Source organism: Sabethes cyaneus, chromosome 2, assembly GCF_943734655.1.
Source record: "Sabethes cyaneus chromosome 2, idSabCyanKW18_F2, whole genome shotgun sequence".
NCBI classification, from domain to species: domain Eukaryota; kingdom Metazoa; phylum Arthropoda; class Insecta; order Diptera; family Culicidae; genus Sabethes; species Sabethes cyaneus.
In genome coordinates, this window is record NC_071354.1 from 31,493,222 (window position 1) to 31,515,532 (window position 22,311).

Sequence of the window (22,311 nt, forward strand, 5' to 3'; positions counted from 1 at the left end):
GTCCGGGGGAGGCGCGCGTTTGTCTGGTTGAACCGTGTTTATTTTTAGACTCCGCAAGCAATGATTTTAAGGTCATCTGCGAAACTTCGGAGTGTGCTACCTTTAGCGGAAATCATGCCTCTCGTCTCGATGCCCGCTCCTCGGTTCACCCCCTCAAGAGTGGTGATGAACAGCAAGCAGGTAAGCCACCACCTTGTCTCAGCCCTCACCGCGTCTCGAAGAGACTGGAGAGTGTTCCCGAGATGCACAGCAAACACATCACTCGATCCAATGTAGCTTGGATCAGTGGCATCAGTTTATCCGAAAAACCGTGTTCGTGCATTATGTGCCATAGCTGGTCTCGACCGACTATATCGTATGCTGCTTTGAAATCAATAGCGATGTGATGCGCGCACACGTTGTACTCCCGACATTTCTAAGATCTGTCTAATGCTAAAAATTTAATCCGCAGTGACACGAGCTCCCATGAGCCCCCTACGAAACGTAGTACATTCGGTGACAGTCAATTGCAGCTATCACCCTTTTTTAAAATAAGACAAACAACACCATCCATTCTTTCTTCCGGTAACTTTTCCTTCTATCAAATCTAAGAAATAACCCAGTGGAAAGCCATTGACAGTGTTTTTCGGTCAACTTTGTAAAGCTCTGCTGGAAGCCGGTCCTTACTAGCGACTTTTTTGGTCTCCAGAGATCAGGTGCTGGGACAATACTGTCTTCCATGGGCATGCCATGGTTAACTGCCGTTCTGCCTCCCTCAGCAAATTCGCCATTGAGAAAAATTGCTTCCACCTGTCGACTACCTCGCGCTCGTTTGTGATCAGATACTTTCCCTCGTCCCTACACATGTCAGGTCTCGGTGTGTAACCCTTACGAGTTTGGTTTACCTTCACGTAAAATTTACGCATGGTCGGAATAGTTGTTATAATTTTTCACAATCTCTGTCCTACTTCTGGTGCTTTTTACTCCTCAGAATCGTTGTCAACTGGTACTGGTTTCTTGCTTGTCGGTGTTTGGCCTCCACCACTTATTGGTATTCTCCATCAAACCAAACATTTCGTATACGCTGGGTCTCTTCACCTAGTGCCATAGCGACCTCTCCGACGGTCGAACGTATTCTACCCCAATCGTTCTCGAAACGTACATATACAACTACTAGATGTTTAGAGGTAATATCCGCCTCCCGCAGGTAAACCCAAATAGCAATTAAGTTTTATTACATTCCTCTAGTGCTTTTCATTACCAGTTTCATAAAACTGCTAATAAAACTACGAGCTCCACTAGAACCTTCTGATGACCGTTATGCATAAATATTTTCATTTCTATTTTTTCCCACATTTTGGCAGTTCCATAACATGATTTCTGTAGTGCGATAGAACTTCAAAGTCAGGCAAATAAGGTCGTTCTTTATAATCAAGTAGATATCATCCTTATTCTATATGCATTAATGTTTAATATACTCTTTTACGCGTGTTTAATATACTCTTTTTACAAATAAAAACTCTTGGACATTTAATCCTTCAGGAAGCGATGAAAAGATGACTAAAATAAATAGAAAAGACAACAAAGAGACGGCGAAAGACAGCGGAATGTTGACGAAAATGTGAATAAAAGTCAATGGAACTGTGATGAAAAAATGGCAAAAATATCATATGAAAATATGAAAAGACGAAAAAAATTGCAACAAAAAACACGACAAAAAATGGGAAAGAGATATTTAAAAACTGTCAAACAGGTGATAAAACATACAAAAAAGACTACGAAAAGATGGCGAATATACCTCATCAAAAAGACGCCGAAAGAACAATGGAAAAGACAAGAAAAATGCAACTGTGCTGTCTTAGCAACGAACAGGATGCAAGGTGATAAAAAGATAACAATGAAAACGAAGAAAATGCGGCAAAATGCCATAAAACTAAAATACGATGGAAAGATGACAAAAAGACCATGAAAAGACAATAAAAATATAACAGAGAAATGACAATGAGATGACGAATACGAAGAAAAGGCAGTAAAGAGATTACTAAAAGACGACTAAATGGTTCCGAAAAAGCAACGATAATATGACGAACAGACAATGCAAAGTGATGAAATGACGATGACAGAATAATGAAACGACAGCAAATAATCGACGAATAGGCAGTGAAATACCTGCGAAAATGTATGACGAAGAAACGAAAACAAGTAAGTGAAAAGCCGAAAGACGACAAAAATACGGTTAAAAGACGCCAAAAACGTTACAAACAGCGACAAAAATGCCAAAAACAGTCATACGAAACGACGAAAAGGCTAAATAGATGTCGCCTCTGGCTAAAGGTATTGGAGAAACAATTACAAGTCAACAAAACAGTGACAGGCTATGCCTGTCAACACAATCCCCGAAAAGAGATAAAAAGACGATGATAGAACACCAGATGTTAAAAATAACGAAAAACGACCAACAAACATTAAAAGACAACAAAAAAACAATAGGTAAACACGGTGTAGTTGTTAGCATTCACATCTCTCATTCCGAAAACTCGGGTTCCAGTCCCACAAAAACCACGAAACCATGACCATGAGCTCTCATTGTGACTATAATCACATTAAAACAAACAAAAAACGACAAGATGACAGGAACGGCGGAAAAGTTGTCGGAATACATTTAACAAAACAAAAAAAAACAAAAAAAACAAAAAAAAAACAAAAATTAAAGACAAAATACAAAATAACCAAACGAAGAAAAATGAAAGAATTCGGAAAAATAAAGGCAAAAGGCGAATGACGAAAGTCAAGTTTATGCGTTCTTGAATAATATAGAGGAAATTTGAAATGTATCATGAACTGATTCGATTCAAAACCGGGTTAATTTGTTTCAAATGCAATCAAGAATACCCATGCGATAAAAAATGTCACTTTTTAGCAAAATTGAGAAACACTTTACCTATATGAAGAACAAATGCCGGTCAAACTTCCATTTAAATCAAAAATTTGATTTAAAATTTGATTAAGTTTTCTAATTTGTAACCCTTTCCTCTGTGATTAAAACACAGACGGTAAAACTACGGATTTTTCTTCAGCAAAACCTGGCATCACCGCTGGTCGAGCCATCGTGCACGTTGGGCCCCCCTGTTCCTGGTACCGGTGGGGTTGTTGAAGAGAACTATTTTCGTCGGACTGTTGTCCGGCATTCTTACGACGTGTCCGGCCCACCGTAGCCTGCTAACTTTCGCTAGATGTACGATGGGAGTCTCCCCAAGCAGTGCCAATAGCTCGTGATTCATACGCCTCCGCCACTCTCCGCTTTCAGTTTGTACTCCGCCAAATATCGTCCGCAGCACTTTTCGCTCGAACAAGGCAAGGGCGTATATCCTCCGTGAGCAGCGTCACGGCTTCAAGTCCATTAAGAACTACCGGTTTAATAAGGGTTTTGTACATTGTTAGCTTCGTGCGGCGGCGTATACTTCTTGATCGTACCGTTTTACGAAGGGCAAAATAGGCACGATTTCCCGTTTGGATGCGCCGCTGGATCTCCTTACTAGTGTTGTTGTCCGCGGTCACCAGCGATTCCAAATACACGAACTCCTCTACCACTTCTAGTTCGTCGCCGTCAACGGTTACCGTCCGTGGGAGGCCCGCGTTTGTTTCCTTTGAGCCTTTTCCTTTCATGTATTTGGTCTTCGATGTATTTATTTTTACCCGAATTCTCCTAGACTCCGCTTTCAATCAAGCGTAGATTGCCTCCGCCGTCGGAAAGGTCATGGCTATGATATCGAAGTCATCTGCAAAGCCTAGAAGTTGGCTATCCTTGGTAAAAATCGTGCCCCTCGTTTCGAGGCCCGCTCGTCGAATCACCCCCTCAAGAGCGATGTTGAACAGCATCCAGGATGACCCGTCATCTAACCGTCAGCCAACAAGTTAGGGTGCTCATTATGCCCCTAATACCCCTAGCCTTGAGAAGAAAATTTAAAATTAAATTTAAGACGATTCTGATTGATTTATGAACACCATAATAAAATATCTAAAAGAGTAAATAATATTTTTACCCTTGTTATACTATATAACAAAGGTTTAGAAATTGGTCGAAAAACACGAAATTGATCCAAGGCCCGGAGGGCCGAGTCACATGTACCAATCGATAGGGTTCGACGAACTGAGCAATGTCTGTGTGTGTGTGTGTGTATGTATGTGTGTATGTGTGTATGTGTGTTCGCTCCGAATTTTCTATCGCCTGTTACTCGGAGATGGCTGAACCGATTCGACCGCTATTACTTTTGTTTGAAAGGTATTATTGCCTAGTATATCACTATTAAATGGTTTCGTAGTCTGACTTTTCGTTTGAAAGTTATAAGCAAAAATGTGAAAACTACGTGACACGGTTTTCTCCGGAACCACGCAACCAATTTTAACGATATTAGTACCAAACGAAAGCTCTTACTATTACTAAACATTTTGCTAAGTTTTATTGAAAACGGACAAGCAGTTTAAAAGTTAGCTTTGAAAAACTTGTTTTGACTAGGTACAAATGAACGCCTGTTTCTCAGAGATGGCCAAACCGATTTACACGCTATTAGTTTCATTTGGCAGGTAATATAGCCGGATAGATCACTATTGAATGGTTTTCTGATTGGACTTTTAATTTGAAAGTTAGGAGCAATCGAATACACCACACCAAAATCAACAATAATTTATAATGATTTTAACTAAGATAATTTACCTAATTTCAATTATTTTAATATCAAACGAGAGGTTTTCACACTACGAATATATATGCAAAATTACATAAGAAGGTTTGACTGGTCAAAAGATATTAACCCTCGAACACTCGCGCCAACTTTTATAACACGGTTAGTTGCGCGCACAATAGCCCAAAACCAAAGACAACGTGCGCACTAGAGTTTTACTAGGAAAACTTGGTTTTAAGTTTATCAAACCTTTGGAAGAGTTTCTTAAAATTGAAAGCTCTATCGTCTGGTAGAATTTGAATTTTGATTAATCCCCCTAAAAGTGAAATAAAAAAATTATTTTCCTTCAGTTTCAATACAACACATTGATGTGTTCTGCAAACTTTTAGAGCATATTATCACAAGAAATTTTGCTGAAAACAGTAATCTTCTATCTCTTCAGTGAAGGTAGAAAAATCTTATTTATTGTATATGAATTTGTAAAATCAGTTTTTCTATTCTAACTCTTCTTGTAATTGTTGTATGACTTTTCCATGTATTACAAAGTTGTACAAATAATAAAAATACACAATTTTGCTGAATTTAGTATACCTCTAAGTTTGCTTGTTTAGGAACTGTAGAATTTTAATTGTAAAAAATAACCTGATTGTGACCGCGAATTACTCGATTACCAACAGACGGATACATCTTAAACATTTTACATTTGCTGGTAGTTTTGCTGCATACAGACACCATTTTTCATACCATTTCATTTGACATTTTGCTCATAACAAGTTTACTGAAGAACATACGTTAGTATATACGTAATATACGATTTGTAACTTTATAACAATATGGCATTCAAAAACCTACACATGTTGTACAAAATACAACAGCGTGAGTAACCGAACGTTAATAAAAATTGATGAAATTTATTCAAGAAAACTTTATTGTTGTGAATCAAATAGAATGGCATTACAAGAAATTATGCATAGTTTAAAAACTTATAAACTAGACCTTTACTACGCAATGTATATGTTAAAGAATAATATTTCATCTTACAACTTACTTTTACTTGCCCTTACCCTTATTAGTAACAACTTACTCAGCAATTTCATGAGGAAAGGAACTATCAAAATTTATAAGTGCTTCTATTTGGTTCAAATTGTGTAAACTTATTCAATTTCCAAAAATTTCAAATAAACCAAACGTCTCGATTTCTATCGCAAATAGCAAGTAAGACCGTATAACAAAGGTTCCTTTCACCACTAGGTGGATTAAATCAGGTTTTTCAACAGATTCCGTAGTTATGCAGCTTATGCGCATTAAATTCTAACGGGCATATTGGAATAAGTCGCTGAATTTAACACACCATCGCACTGTTGCAAAACAAGTTGTTTAAACAAAATAAATTTATGCCATCAGTCTCACCTGGACAGTCAATTATTTTGCACAGTTTGCAAATCATTTTTCTCAGTTCTTTCAATGTTCGTTCTTCATAAAAACACATTTACTCCCTCATAAGGTGCCAATTTAAGTTTCTTGCAAAATTATTTTAGTATCAATTTGGCATGAAATCGATTAATAGTACATTTGTTTGCTCAGTCAATTCTGAACGGATTGTGCTGGATTATATACCAATCGATTCACAAAACGTGTACCTATTCTGTGGTTTTTTCAAAAAGGTGGATCTTAACTGCTAACTGCTGGAATTTTTACATGAAGTCAAACAATTTTAGTGAATTTACATAAGCTTCCAGCCAATAACGTTTGAGCATTTTCGCGCATGAACTTGTGTTGTTACTTCTATTGCATTTATCAGGTAGATGTGGGAGTGAAATCCATCGTTTTCATAACCTTTCAGCCTTTGTTTTGAATAATGGATATTTTAGCTCACAATTCCACAGCTTCTCCTTTTATGCCGAGTCCTTCTAGACACACTGAAATGCAACACAAAACATTTATCAGTTTTCGTTGCTACGTGTTGCAAAAAGAGTAACAGTTTCACTACTTGCTGGTAGTGTATCGGCAAGCTACGCCCTTTAGTTACGTAGAACTGGAATGAGAGAACTTGAAAAATCCCAATCCCAATCCTGATGAAACAGACTCTATTTGATCTCATAATTAGTTTCTACGAAGCATTCAAACGTGTACGTGAATTTTGCCGGTTAGCTCCGAAAATTCGCGCAAGGTTCGTAAAACATCAACAAGGGCGATAAGAAAAATCGGTGTAAAAAGACGCAATGCACATTTATAAGATCCGGAAGCAGATCCACTCTTACACGGGTAATTTTTCAAACGAAATGAGTACCTTCGAACGAATTCCTACCGAGACTTCTAGTCTGACTCACTACAACAAGTGCTCTACAATTATCCCTCCCGAGGGTCAAACCTCTGGAAATCTGCTGCCTCCAGGAGACTTGGACAAGCTGGTCATCTCTAACCATGTACTTGGTAGCTGTCTCTTGCATACTCGGTAACTCTAAGGAGGTGTTTCAAAACAAGTTTAATAAGTCATCCACCTATCGGCCCTTTTAAGGGCCACAGAATAATTGAAGACGCCAAATTTAGAAGTCAGTTTTCAGTTATTCAAATCGAGTTTGGTTCTAAATTTGGTACATATTTGTTGAAACTTGATCCATTCTGTCAACTTTTCAATACAATTGTAATGTTTTGTAAAACAGATTCAGTAAAACATTCTGTTATAATGAAATATATCATCAAGTGAGAATTAGTTAAATCGACTGTTTTATTTTAAATCAATTTTGAAGGTACTGAAGTCCTAACCCAAACTATCTATTAAGTATTTCTAAGAAAACATATCACTAAAACGTTCAAACACCATTTGATTACTGAAATGTTTTAGAAAATGGTTGAGTTATGAGCGAATTTATTAGAATGAGTTCTAATGCAGTTGCAGTTGCATTCTATGCAGAAGCAGACCTGTGAATTTACGATTGAAATTGAAATTATCACACTCGTCGGAATAATTATCTTTTAATCATTTTTGCGGTTTGTGTGACATAACAGCAAGAAGAGGTTGAGTAGTTACACAATTGGGCACAAAGGGAGGCTGCAAATATTTCAATTACTGAACCGCAACATACAACAAATTGTATTGACTTCAAACTGATTAACAACTGAATATTGCCAATAAAGGTGCAAAAAAGGATTCGTATCGTCTTGAAATATACCGTTGTATTATCAACCGTTTATGCTGAAAAGCAGATTAGCAAGATAAAACTGGCGGACTATCTTCTTTGAATGACTATCAAATTTCCCAGCTACGCTACCGACCGGTTCCAATTTGTTATTATTTGTTCCTTTTTCCACACTACCGACACACTGCCAGAGCACGATGCACCCCAGCCAACGCAACGGTCTGTTCTTACGTAATCTTTTGAGCTCGCAGATCCGACCGGCATCTTGTTCGGTTTTATCGTTGCAATATCGGTTTTTCGTCTGGTGGCACACACAACCTCCGAGTTAACAGCTAAATTCTTCTCGATAAACCACTAAATGTTATCATCCACGTAGCTGCTGGTTTATTTTTCAGATGTTCAAACATCTACTATTTTTTGTGAATGGAATACATATTATGATTGGTTGCTCGGTAACGGTTTACTTTTATTCTTATTTGAACTCATCTGGAATCACTCATTTGAGAAGAAGAAAAAATAGCTGTTTAGCAAATCCCGGATTCGTTTACACAAGCCGTGTAGGATGTAAATTTGCATTTTATTTCAGACTAGGTAAAGTTGTTCATGTGACTTCAAGAAATTGATGAGAATTCCGGTGGATTCCCAGCCTGTCGTACATGTGACAGAAATTGAATGTAATAAACTGGCAGAGCAGTGTCGTATCGGTGTAACTATCAAGGCCGAGTCAGTTGAGAGAGAATAAACTGCAAAGCGACAAATAATGATGTAAATTGTCGCTGACAGCAATAGACTCCGCAGAACACAAGTTGACAAGAATCATCGTTGCGAAACGCGTGCTCACATAGTAGAAGACATATGAAAACAGAATCATTCAATTATGGAGTTATGATTGCGCAAGGACGACAACAAAAACTAGTGTTGGGTTTTCATAGTCCTATCTTTTTCGCTCGTTTGCTTTTCAATGACAAACTCGTTATTTTCTGTGAAAATTGGCTTCGAACCGCAGCACTACTTCGCATTTAAATGAACGTATTAAGTAAGTAAGTTATCCGAGTGAAACAGCTACCTTTCTTCTAATTTGCAGCAACTTCGATTGTTTCTTCCGCGTCAGCTGCCGGTTTGTTATTTCTGCCTTTTCACTTTCTCACTGTAAGCTGCGTTTATATCGAAGGAAAGGCTTACTTATTAGTATCAACTCGTGCAATTTGGTGGTTAATAATGGCTCTTCCTTCTGTGCTGGTGAAAAAAAAACTAATTGCTACGAGAATTTCAGTCGTTTAAAGGCGCATTTTCGTGATGGTAACGGTACCCCAATTTTGACTGCTTCGGTACATATGAAGTATACCTAACTTCCAATTCACGATCGTAATTAACAACAGAAAAAAATGCGAGTTACTCCCTCCTTCAAGGTATTGCGCTATTTCCAATTATTTGGCATTTGTTTTGGCACATAAATAATTATATCAATGGATATTGCTGATTAAATTTTCAATAACGATCGCTTTAACGGTGGCTTCAACCACGAATTCACGAACCCGTACTGGCACTGAGTTGCGCCATCATGAAGCCAAACGTCAGCCGTCAACGATATTTGGTGCTCAAAACTGAGCCATGAGCGGCGAAATATGAATCATTCATGGGATTTTTCTTTTTATTGACATTGATTTCAAAGCTATTGAGCAGTTGAAAATCCAAAACGTTTGCTTTTGCTAATTCTGCAGCTTTCTTCTTTTTCTGTTAGTAACAGCACCAGTTCAAGATATTCGCTTCACTGACTTAAAAAAAAAAATAAAAAAAAATGCAAAATCTAGTATTTTTGTTTTGATCGACATTTTAGGTTGAATAGAAGAATTACATTTCAAACCAGAAGAAGATACCTAAATGAGAAAAAATGGCAGTTGAGCGGATAGCAGATTCCATTTAATATCTTCGGGCAGTATCACAGTGCACGATGTATTGGTCTTCTCTTTCGACGTGACAGTTTTGTTACTTAGCGTTCCAGTGAATGGACTTTTAACATTTAACAAAAAAGTTCGTATATGTAGGTATTTGGTACTAACTAAACTTTGTATCAGACGAAAATTATTTCACATATCACGCTATATTTTACAAACAAACCTAAAGAGCACCTCTGGGAAACTCTTGTATCAATTCTATGCGAGCTATAAATCTCTTACTTTGAACACAAGAAGTCTAAAACCAAACGAGTTATAACTAAAATGGTATCGTTAGCAGAAAAACAAAGCTAATCGTTATTTGTGGCTCGAGTCGCACTTTCTTCACAGTTCTGAAGTAAATTCTGAAAGATTTGTGCCTCTCAACAGTCCAAGTCCAACAAAACAAAACCTGCTCGGTGAGTGCAGTTGAACAAGAAATACTGACCGAACCCTTCACTAACTGGTGCAAGTTGACTTGGTTTAATGACAAAGCAGTCCCTATGCAGCCAGTAGTTAGAATACAGGACAGTTGCGGTGCTATAGTGCTACAATCTTATTGACGCTAATAGCCTTTGCCAGTCGAGATTCGAACAACTGGCTTGTTAGACTAGCGTTCTACCTCGAGGACAACTAGGAGACCAGGTCTTATAAAATTTGTCCTACATCTATCTTTGCCCTAACTATTACCCATAATTTTTTAGCCAGAACGCAATTTTCCCGAAAACTATTCTTAAGATATAATTTTCCAAGAATGCACTATTCCTCAGAGAACTATTCTTCATAATTTATTGTCGCTAAAAAATAAAATGACTGATTTTCAACTTTTTTCGGTCATGACAAGTTACGCGAAGAGAAAAATATGAAATAATGTTCTGATAAAAGCACGATTTCACGTCGAATTGCTTACGTGTCTTCGGTAGTTCTATAATACTGTTTCGCAGTGTGCCATTTCTTCTTGGCTTAGCTTAGCTTAGACTGATTGCACATATCAATGGTTGCACTCAGTGATTGCTCAGAACCAGTGAAATTGCACAGCGGATCAATCGAATGATAATTTGACAAAATTATCTGAAAAAGGCATGTCGCGGCTCCCCAAGGGATACCGGAAAAAAACTCCGGGACGATGTGCATTTGGCCACGATCTGTAAGAATTATTAAAACAAAAACTACAAGATATACAGCCCTAAGGCTTGTACAAATGGGTGACGTAGGACTATATCAGATCATTAGATCAAACACTAAGAATATGTGAGCGCCACTGTTTAGCTGAATGTTTAAAAGAGAAGAACGAAATATTCTGAATCAATTCTTGATTGAATGCAATGGCGGCTTTGAAAATACGTTCATAAGTACAACGCCTGCAACCATTGAGACATAGAGATTTCTTTTAAAAATCACTTATGTGCATCATAAAGGTTGAAATAGTAATGAATGACCAACGCACAGATTATTGTATTAATCTTACTTTAATTCGCATGTGGCCTTTAAAAGGGCCATTGGTTACAAATAACATTGAACATAACATATATAACATAACAATTAACAGTGCCATTCGAATGTCCTTCTCTTTTGACATGAACAGCAACATGGACGTGAGTTAGCGGCGTCGATTCACTGTATCTTGCTCCGTGGAAGTTTTACTAGTTTACTTTCACATAGCAGAAAATATGGCACATACGCAAAAATTTCTGCTTTATTTGTAGGAGAGTCCTTATCCTCCTACCACAGAGGTGAGGGGTCTCAAACCATCATAAAATAATTTCATGCCTCGAAAAACCCTCGCATGCCAAATTTGTATTTCATTTGTATGGGAGCTCCCCTCTCTTATAAGGGGTCTCAGTACATCATAGAAAAAAATCTTACCACCAAAAACCCCCACATGCCAAATTTGATTCCTTATGCTTGATTAGTTCTCGAGTTTTGAGGAAATTTGTATTTCATTTACATGGGAGCCCCCCCTCTCCTAAAGAGGAGAGGGGTCTCAATTCACCAAAGAAAAAATTCATGCCTTCTGAAACGAAATTTGGTTCCATTTGCTTGGTTAGTTCTAGAGTTATGACGAAATTTGTATTTCATTTGTTTGGGAGCCCCCCCCTCCCCCCTGTCTTCTAAAACTCCTGCTCCAAAAACGAAAGAGAAAGCCATCCAAAAAAAGCTGGAAAGACTTCAAAGGCTAGCCACTCTCTCAATAACAGGTGCAATGAGAAGTACACCATCCAGGGCATTGGATGCTTTACTCTATATACTTCCATTGCATCAGTTTATACAATTAGAAGCTGAAAAGAGTGCTGTGAGGATCAAAAGATCAATGAATCTCTTTGAAAGTGATTTAATAGGTCATGTAAGTATTCTAAAAACTATTAGTATTAATCCTCTTGTAATCAATAATGAAGATTGGATGGAGAAAAAATACAACCTTAATCGAATATTTCGTGTATTTGAGCCTAGACGTAATTCTTGGGAAGATGGTGATCCCGATCTTCGTCCAGGCTCGACAGTTTTCTATACAGACGGTTCAAAAATGGACAATCAAGTGGGAGCAGGAGTTACTGGCCCAGGAATAGACATGTCAATTTCTATGGGCAGATGGCCAACTGTATTCCATGCTGAAATACAAGCAATTTTAGCATGTACGACTGTGTGCTTGCGCAGGAACTATAGACATTCAAATATATGCATCATGTCCGAGAGCCAAGCAGCTCTAAACGCTCTAAAATCGGCGACATGCACGTCAAAATTTGTCTGGGAATGTATTCAATCACTCCCAAAATTGTCTTGTCGTAACCAAGTCAACCTGTACTGGGTCCCAGGTCACTGTGGAATCGATGGAAATGAAAGAGCTGATGCGCTTGCAAGACTCGGATCTTCACACCAATTTGTAGGACCTGAGCCTTTCTGTAGCTTATCTGCTTCTGCTTTAAAAATGGAGCTGAAAGCATGGGAATGTACGAAAGTGGAATCAAGTTGGAATAACACTTTCAATGCTAGACAGTCGAAACGGTTTATATCTCCAAACGTTTCAATGACTCGCAAAATCCTGGAGCTTTCAAAGAAAGATATAATCATTTATACTGGTCTTATAACAGGACATTGTCCGAGTCGATATCATCTGAAGCTAATGGGAAAACTTCAAGGTGATATATGTCGCTTCTGTGGCATAGAAAAAGAAGACTCGGGATACCTGTTATGCCAATGTACGGCAATTCTCAATAAAAGATTAAGGTTCTTCGAAAGAGGGCCGTTAAAACCGTTAAATTATTGGGAGAACAACTCCCAGCGAAGTAGTGCACTTCATCCGAAATGCATCACCGAACTAGATAAATGCTATTAGTCAAACAATGGCGATCACTTCTGATAGTGGGGCGTCTTCTTGACAACATAGCTATAATAAAACGGGGAATATATCACAATAGATCAATCAAATGGTCGCAGTAATACCCAAATACCCAACATGGAAAAAAACCTCACATGCCAAATTTGTTTCCATTTGCTTGATTAGTTCTCTAGTTTTGAGGAAATTTGTGTTTCATTTGCATAGGAGCACCCCTCTTACGCCCTTCATAAAATTGCTGTTCATTTTATCTATCCAACGACATATAGGTAAATTGTTCAGTTTCGCTCAGTAGTTTAGTAGTTATTACCATTTGAAAGCTTTCATTCAAACGTTACACTTCTATTTTCGTTTTCACAAAGTGCTACCCAGTCCCAGTATAGTAAACTAAGGCGTAGTCCTACGTCAAAAAGACTTTTGGAAAAATACCCTAAAGTTTGGTGAATAAATATTGAAAGATAAAGTTACGGCAAGTTTAGAGAGTTTTTCGGTAAAAATGATGTAGACCTTAGAGGGGTTGATAATATAGAATTTAGTTGATAAATGAAAGTGCTAAATTTCATTTGTTCAGTACAGTTTCTATGTATTTCAATATTGCCACGGCTGAATACCATTTTTATCTCCGCAGTAACGAATATGAGTTTCATTTCAACACCACCACTTGGCTGATGAACGGTTGGAAAACGCGTAACATAGACCCCATAGTGATCCTTTTAACCTCCTATCCAGCAACTCCCATCCCTACGTCCTTGCGGTCGTATGCAGACCGGGAAGGAGGCACTCATGCGAACGCTGAGTGTAGCAATGAGGGATTGCCTTAAAAGTCTTCCTTAACTAAATGCGCAGTTGCTCCTAACCCCAGGTTAGGAGCGGATCATGACAGCGTCTGATTCGGATCGGGTGGCTGAATTAAGAGATGTGTTGTCACGGAACTACATCTAACATGGCAGCTCCATCATGAGACTCGGTAGCGTGGCCCTAATAAGTCAACCTACCTAAATCTAAAACACTACGAACTATCAAGTAAATTCAACTTGGAACACTCGGCGCCAAAGGACAAAGGCGTCGAAGTTAGGGCATGGAATGGATACTCGATACCTGAAACTGTACAGTGTGACGCATATATATTCGAACAAAAACAAAGTCATATATTTTTGTAAATAAAGGCTTTATTTCGAATCTTAGTTTTAGAAGTTGTTTATCCATATATAGAACGCAACAAACATTCATTACTCTATTGAATCGCCTTTTGCCTGGATAACACGCTTCAAACGCTCTTTGAAGTTGTTACATGTGGCACGCACTACTTCCATCGGAATGTCATTCCATATCTTGTTGATAACTAACTTAAATTCATCCAAATTATGATATTTATAATCCTTAAGCTTCTGCTACATGTACCCCCATACACAAAAATCCAGAGGTTCAAATCTCAGAGGAGATCTTTGAGGTTATTCCTTTTTAGATATGAAATCCGTCAGGTGGGTTTGCACCACGTCTGCACAACATTTGCAGTTTGGGCAGAATCTCTATCCTGTTGAAAGCAGTAATATTCTTCATCACACATTCCCCGAACGTAGGACATCAAATTTTGTTCTAAGACCATTTCTAGATAGTATTTTGCACTAACCTTCACACCCTTTTCAATAAATACAGGAGCAAGTTTCCCTTTCTTTGGAATGCCTCCCCATACTATGACCGCTGATGAATTTTGGTATCGTAGTACATTACGTTTGTTTTGTGCTTTGGAACGTCGATGATCGGAACCGACCACAAACGATCATTTTGAGCATGATGCGGGGTTTGAAGACCAAACAACTTCTCATCAGAAAAGATCACTTCAGATTCATCGTGCCGACGGAGCAGTAGTTTGCATCTTTTCTGCCGTTTTTGTTTTGTTGCTTCCGTTAATTCATGGATTTTACGTTTTTGAATGCTTTCACATCCAGATCCATTTTCAAAATTCGACAAAGAGATTCCCTGTTGATATTCAGCTTAACTACCATTTTCCATGCGGACCTGTCGGACTGTGACGAATTCGCTCTCGAACAACCTTTTTGACCTCTGCAGTTCTAACGCTTTGTTTTCATCCGGTTTTGACGTTGGACTACATCTTTCAGGAAGGTAGCTGGTATAGGGTGTCATTTCAAAAAATCTTTCTCGAAAAGTGGTCAGGTTTTGAACGCTAATAGCTTAGTGGTTTCCCGATCGATTTTCAATATTCTTACACCAATCGATTGGAAAATCTTCTAAGAATTGGCCCAAATGAAGGAAAGTATGGATTCTTCATGTTGAACTATTGAAAAATTGAAAATAATGATCGTATATTTTACCAGAATTCTCGCTTCGTGATTGGTTGTTGGAAATGACGCCATCAAAGTGGAAATGCGTTTTCACGCTTCAGCTTATAATTCGGTCAATTTTCAATAGATTTCCAAGATATTTACACCAATTGATCGGAAAATCGATCTGGAAAATATTGAAAATACAGAAAACTATTGATTTTCAATGCGCGTCATTGAAAAATTGAAAATAACTCTAACTCGGTCGTATTGTCGCTTTGTGATTGGTTAGAATAATTTCCAATTATCATCGAACAAGTCTTGGTACAATTCAGGAATCAACGAGAAAGTCGAGGGGAAATTCCATTTAATTCTACTATAACCAAGTTACAAGAAAACTAAATGAAATTCTACCATTTCTCCTTGATTGCTATTTGCCTTGATAATTCCTTATTGTGCTCAATATTCAATAATCATTTTTCTATGGCAGCAAAAGGCGAACGGCTCACTGGTAAGTTTGCTCTTTTGTTCAGACTAAAATTGAAATGCTCCATTTTATTCAACGTAGATGATAGAATGAAGGACCACGAAAAATAGACGGGACCGATTCTTGTCGCTTGCTCTGGTACATAACACGAGGTAAGCCGGCGAACAATATTATTCAAACGCTAGCTGAGCTACTGCCAACATCTTACTGGCATGTCTGGACGCGACAAAGGAGCAAACATCAAGAGCAAACGAAAGTCACACTCGAGTCGTGCACGTCTGCAGTTCCCGGTCAGTCGTATTCATCGGCTGCTGAGGAAAAGAAACTATTGAAGCTGGAGCTGGCTGCCGTGATGGAATAATTAACTGCGCAAGTGCTTCTCACTACAAAAAGACCAGAATTATCCCACGTCGCTTGCAGCTGGCCACCTGGACTGGCGTTTCATCGTGACTCATGACTATACAGGAACGGCTTCGTCGATCGCATAGCTACTGTGACTTTCCGGTTAGTTCGTTGCAACTAGCCGTTTACCGAAAAGAAAATTGCGTTTAGTGCGTTAGTGCAAGTTTATTGCAAGCTAGAGTTATGATAATCAAACAATCGGTTCTTTTAAGGACCACACAACAATTGAAGAGTTTATTATATTTTCTTGTCCAGTTACTACGATAATAACATAGGCAACGAGGAAAATGTTGAGTTTTTCGCCGTTGCGGACGACCAACAAATGGCGGGAATAAGTTTTCTGATCACGAACGATATTTTCTACCACTTCCAAAACGTCTGCAGCTTGTAAATCAGTGTTCTTCTTTTGTAAGCCGCAGAAAAGTTTTGCGTAAAATTTCAAGTTTTTTGAAAACTAACGCGTACCACGTACTGAGTACCAGAAGAAAAGCACTATTCAACGTAGAAACAGATCATGAAAATTGATTTACTGATTGGTTTAGTGTGACTGATTCGTTTTAATAAAATAGATTCAATCAGTTCATAGCAATAACTCATAAATCTGTCGAGGATTGAACGTATACAATGTTGCTACTTTGATAAACGCAACGTACAACGCATGTAGCATGTATACATGAGGAATTGTATTATATACATGGATACATCCTACTATCGCTACAAATAGACTTACGTAATCCTACGTCATCTATGCGGTCGTGTCTTGTGCACTACCCCTCTGATTTTTTTACGGTTTTCAACAGATTCTGTCTCGACAAACCTTTTTACCGTATAGTATGCAAATCCTCATTTCATGCCGAGATGTTTGAGGTCACGAAAGCACCGTTTCGAAATTCATTTATTATCAACGACCGTGACTCGAACATTGGTACATGTACACCGAACGAGACACAATACGGAAATGAAATTACGACAAGTAAGACTTAAGTCATGATGACGCACACACATGGTATTAATTTGATTGTATTAATTGTATATACCGTTGCAAGCATAAAAAGATTTTTGTTCGAACATTTATGTGTCACACTATAGATCGATGAATTTCGTCGTCGCCGACAGAGTACTCGATCAGTTAGAACCCCAAAAAGGTCAACATCGTGGCACTGCAGGAAATCTGTCCAAAACCGGCAACATGTAGGACATCCGTGGCGGTAAGGCCCAATTTTACCAGAGCGTTGAAGCGACATGCAGGATCGCATAATGCACTGAAGGGCTATCAACGATGTTTATGTTGAGGATAAAAGGCCCAGATCGGCAGGGAAATGATGTATAGACCGGTAATCGCGCCTAATAGCCTGTGCACTGACACGACCGATAACAGCCATCGACGCATCAATGGCTTCCCGAGGCTTGGTGATCAGAAGCATTTCCTTGCCCCGCGAAAATTTTCAAGCATGACCACGATACGCTCTCTGCGTAGTACGGATATCGACTCAGATCATTACCAAGTAGCAGTACATGTGCGCCTCAAAGTTCTCTTATACACGTATAGACGGTATATACCTCACGAGCCTCGAAAACAGATGGAGTAGAATACGCTAGACCGTTAATGAGGCCGCAACCGTCCTAGGCGGAGAAACCTTGAGTCACAAAATAACTAATTTGACAAGGAATGACAACAAGCGATGGAGAGGAAAAGAGAACTTGAAAAAAGTATCTAAGCATTGCCACGAGAAAGAATTTAGACAAGTATCGGTAAGTGCAGAATGAGTTAACCAAGGTTCTGAGGAGGAAAAAGCGCTAGAAGGAAGACAGAGATCGTGAAGATCCGGAACAACTATTTAGGGGTTATGACTCACGCGAATGCTATAAGAAATATGTGAACCAAACTCGTATAGAATATATGTACAGACAAGCAGGGAAAATTAGTCACACCGAGCGCGAGGTGATCGACAAATGGAAGCAGTTCTTGGATGGGTATGTCAATGACGATAAAACAGAAGGGGATGGAACGGGAGTTAAAAAGTATCTACAAACGATAACCGCAACGTCCGGGGTTCCAATTGGTCAGCTAAAGGACAATAAGGCCGCCGGCAAAGAACCGACTCCCAACAGAACTTTACAAAAATGATAGAAAATCACTGGCAACGGCATTTCACTGGATAATTTCAAGGATTTGTTAGGAGGAGAAAATACCGGAGGAGTGGATAGAAAGTGTGGTATGGGCAATCCGGTCGATTGCTGTAATTACCGCGGCATTAGTACCCGCCCGAATTTTTTAACGTCGTCCATCCCCAATAGCAAGAGATTTCGTAGGGTAGTAGCAGGCAGGTTTTATGTGGTCCGTGCTACTACGGATCAAATTTTCACTCTCCGGTAAATTCTTCAGCAATGTCGGAAATACATCGTGCCCAACCATCATATTTTCATGGATTTCAGGGCAGCATACGATACAGTTGTCACATCACAAAACAGCGAAAGTAACAACAGGCCAAGGTTGCTACCTTGGGGAACTCCAGTCTCCATCACAAAAATATCAGACAGCGTTGATCCGATTTTAACCTGTAGTTTCCTGTGTTTTAAGTACGACTCCAACAAACGAAAAAGGCGTTGAGAAAACCCAAGCTTAGCGAACTTCTTCAGAGTAATAGCATGATCAATCCGATCAAATGCTGCCTTAAGATCTGTGTAGATGGCATCGACTTGGTTATCCGAGCCAATTGTGCTCACGCAAAATGTAGTAAACACTAGCAAATTTGAATCAACTAATCTTCCTGGTACGAAACCATGCGGGTCTGGAGAAATAAAATTCTTACAGGACTGTGATGTGATACCTGTATAGTTACTGACAGATCGTTTTTCAACTTTTTTAAAACCTGGGAACATAAACGACTTTTTCCATTCTGATGGAAACTTTATCTGATACATTGAAACATGTGTAACATTTGGTTCGATTTTTGGGTACGGAAGGCATAGTTGACGTATATTGTCTCGAAACTAAAAAATGTGAAATTGGTGGAATATTCATGAAAAGGAATAAGCTGAATATCCGATCAAGCAAAAATATTGCAATATTTTTTAAGGTACCGAACTTGTAAATATAAATAGCTTTTTATACTCTATATCGAGGCTCATTGAGTTAAATTTTCAGAGACAGTACGGCGTCTGAAAACCAATCGCTTTTGAACATTTGAACACTTAGTTTGGTCTCCATATGTACATGATTTAAAACTATCAAATAGAAGCGTTTCTTGTTCTTGTTTTATTGTCAAAAGATATCAATTTGTTTCTAACAAGCACCAGTACCATTTTTAGCCGAAACGTTTCTATAAAACGAAAACTCAAACCACCAACGGACGGTTAGCAAAAGGCGGATGCAATACAACTTCTCTACGCGGGCCATTGCCGGGAAAAACCAAAATCATTTTACGGCATTCCTACGCGTCGAATACTAAACGATTGTTTACTAGGAACTCGTGTCTTCATTCTGTCTGTCTGTAGAGTGTAGAGCATGCATGCTCGGTAGAGAAAAAAAGCGTCCCGCACGCGGTATGCCTTTGATTTTTTTTTCTCTCGTTTTGATCAAAGTGAAGCAACAAAATGGTTTTTTTATTGGGCGGAAATTCCTTGCCAAACATTCAACTCTACTCCAGATAGCAGTCGCATTCTAACTAAGTAAGTAGTAGCTATATGGTCTCACGCAAAAGATACGACGGTCTCAAAACAGAAATTAAGCAATCGACTTCATCACACCATTGTTGAGTCTATAATTTTATGCAAAGTTAAGCATCGCCATCAAGCCAACCAGCCGGCGGCTGCGACAATATCAGGCAGCATAAAATGTAATGCAATCATCGTGCTAAACATAGTTAGGAATTACCAGTGACTATAGTATAGTGAGTGACTCTTAGATTCATCAGAAACATAGTCAAGCCAAAGGAATGTTTTTTTTTCAATGCTTGGTGTAACTTTCCGTCACATAGTTGAGTTCAAAGTGGACTAATTTCCGGTAACAATAAACTAGTTTATATGTTGGAAATAGAAGTTGATAGCCAATTGCCGGAAGCGTCACCCTGTATTGTGTGTAGGTATAAATTACAGATACCGCTGCCGGTCTTGAGTTGAGTGGAGAGCGTACACGTGACATTTTATACGACAGACCCCCGCGGCGGTGCCGTGGGTACTGGGTACACTGCGAAAGATATCGTCATCATCGATCTTGCCTGCTGCTTTTGCGTCGGCCGAGCTGGCCGGCTCTGGCACTCTGGCAGTCGTCTCGTAGTGAGTAGTGGCACCTTTTTCGTCGTTTGAACGTGCCAATTTCATCATCATCGCTCATTCACTCGTTGGCGACACGATTTAATGAGGGTGAATTATGTCATTTTTTGCGCTCGGTAGGAATTTGCCCCAAGAATCATGAGAAGTCTACGCAATGTGTTATTACCGAGTCCGTCCGTACGGGGGGGGGGGTCGATCTGGTCGTTAAATGTTTCTTTTATAGAACTAAGTAAGTATCCATGGAAGAGTTTATCATTTCACTAGTCTGACGCCGTCTGTCAGAGGCAACGCTGCATTGCATCTGGATGGGATTGGAAGTGAGACGTTGGAAAAAAAATTTTTCCTCCCTGAGGCGGAATTCGAGCCTGATTGTCGAGGAGGGGTACTTCATTTGTACTTGTTCTGATGTCAAGTGCTGACCGGATGTTTACGTACTATCGCTATACAATTACACTGTATAAATTCAAATTGTTCTAAACCGGCTGCTGCCCGCCTGATGGTTGATCTTAAAGGGATTCACGAAGCCATACCGGGAGGGAAAAAGATGATTACGCTTGCCCATATGACGTCGTGTATCAATTTGCAGCGTACATTTGTTTTTATTTATGTACGATTATTGATTGCTTGTAGTTAGACATATCCGCTAGAACTGTTCTTTCTAATTGATGATCTAATAAATCCTGATAATAGCCGGAAACCGGAATCAGTAATGCACGTGAAACCAGGAATGCATTTGTTTGTTTGTATGCTAGACCATCAAAACTATTTTTTAAAGCGCGATCTCTGCATATTAGCGTTGATAGGAGGAAATGCTTATCAACTTAGGGACTATATAGGCTCGTTTCATTATGCCTGCTTTTTAGTTTCAGGTATAATAAATTCAAGTTTGTCACGAGGTTTTCGAGCCAGCGTAAATCTCGCAAGTGGATAATATATTTCGATATAAATTAACAAATTATAGTTGATTATGATAGTACCATTACCAATATATTAAATTTATAAAAAACCCGATTTAATCCACCTAGTGGTGAAAGAACCTTTGTTATACGGTCTTCTTCTACGTTAACGTTGCGTAGTGCGTTAGGAGCACTTATAAATTATGTTAGAGCTTTTTTCATGAAATTGCTGAGTAAGTATAAGTAAGTTGTTACTAATTTGAGTAAATGCAAGAAAAAGTAAGTTGTAAGAGGAAATATTATTATTTAACATATACATTACGTAGTAAAGGTCTAGTTTAAAGGTTTTGAACTATGTATAATTTCCTGTAATGCCATTCTATTTGATTCAATAAAGTTTTCATCAATTTTTATTAACCTTCGGTTACTCACGCTGTTGTATTTTGTACAACACGTGTAGGATAAAGTTACAAATCGATGTTTAACCAACGTATATTCTTCAATAAACTTGTTATGAGCAAAATGCCATAATTATTCAATGCATTAATACTTTAAACTGCTGGCAAAATAGATCTACAAAAACTGACATCACAGAAACGAAGAAATCAGTATGTGAGGTGTACAGCAATCGGTCCCAACTGGAATTTTCTCTCGTTTTTCCATATGGAAAAATGGTGTCTGTATGCAACAAAACTATCAGTAAATGTTAAAAGTTTCAAATGTATCCGTCTGTCTATAGTCGAGTAATTTGGGGTCAAAATTAGGATATTTTTATAATCAAAGTTCTACAGTTTCTAAACAAGCAATCATAGAGGTATACTATATTTAGCAAAGTTGTGTATTTTTACTATTTGTACAACATGAAAAAGTCATACAACAATTACAAAACGAGCTAAAATG

At 38.6% G+C, this 22,311-nt stretch overlaps 1 protein-coding gene across 4 annotated transcripts in view; it reads right to left on the reverse strand.

The window, feature by feature from the left end:
- Positions 1-22,311, reverse strand: part of LOC128734980 (activated Cdc42 kinase Ack) — a 68,245-nt gene that overhangs the window by 30,810 nt on the left and 15,124 nt on the right. The gene's annotated exons all lie outside the window — the stretch shown is intronic.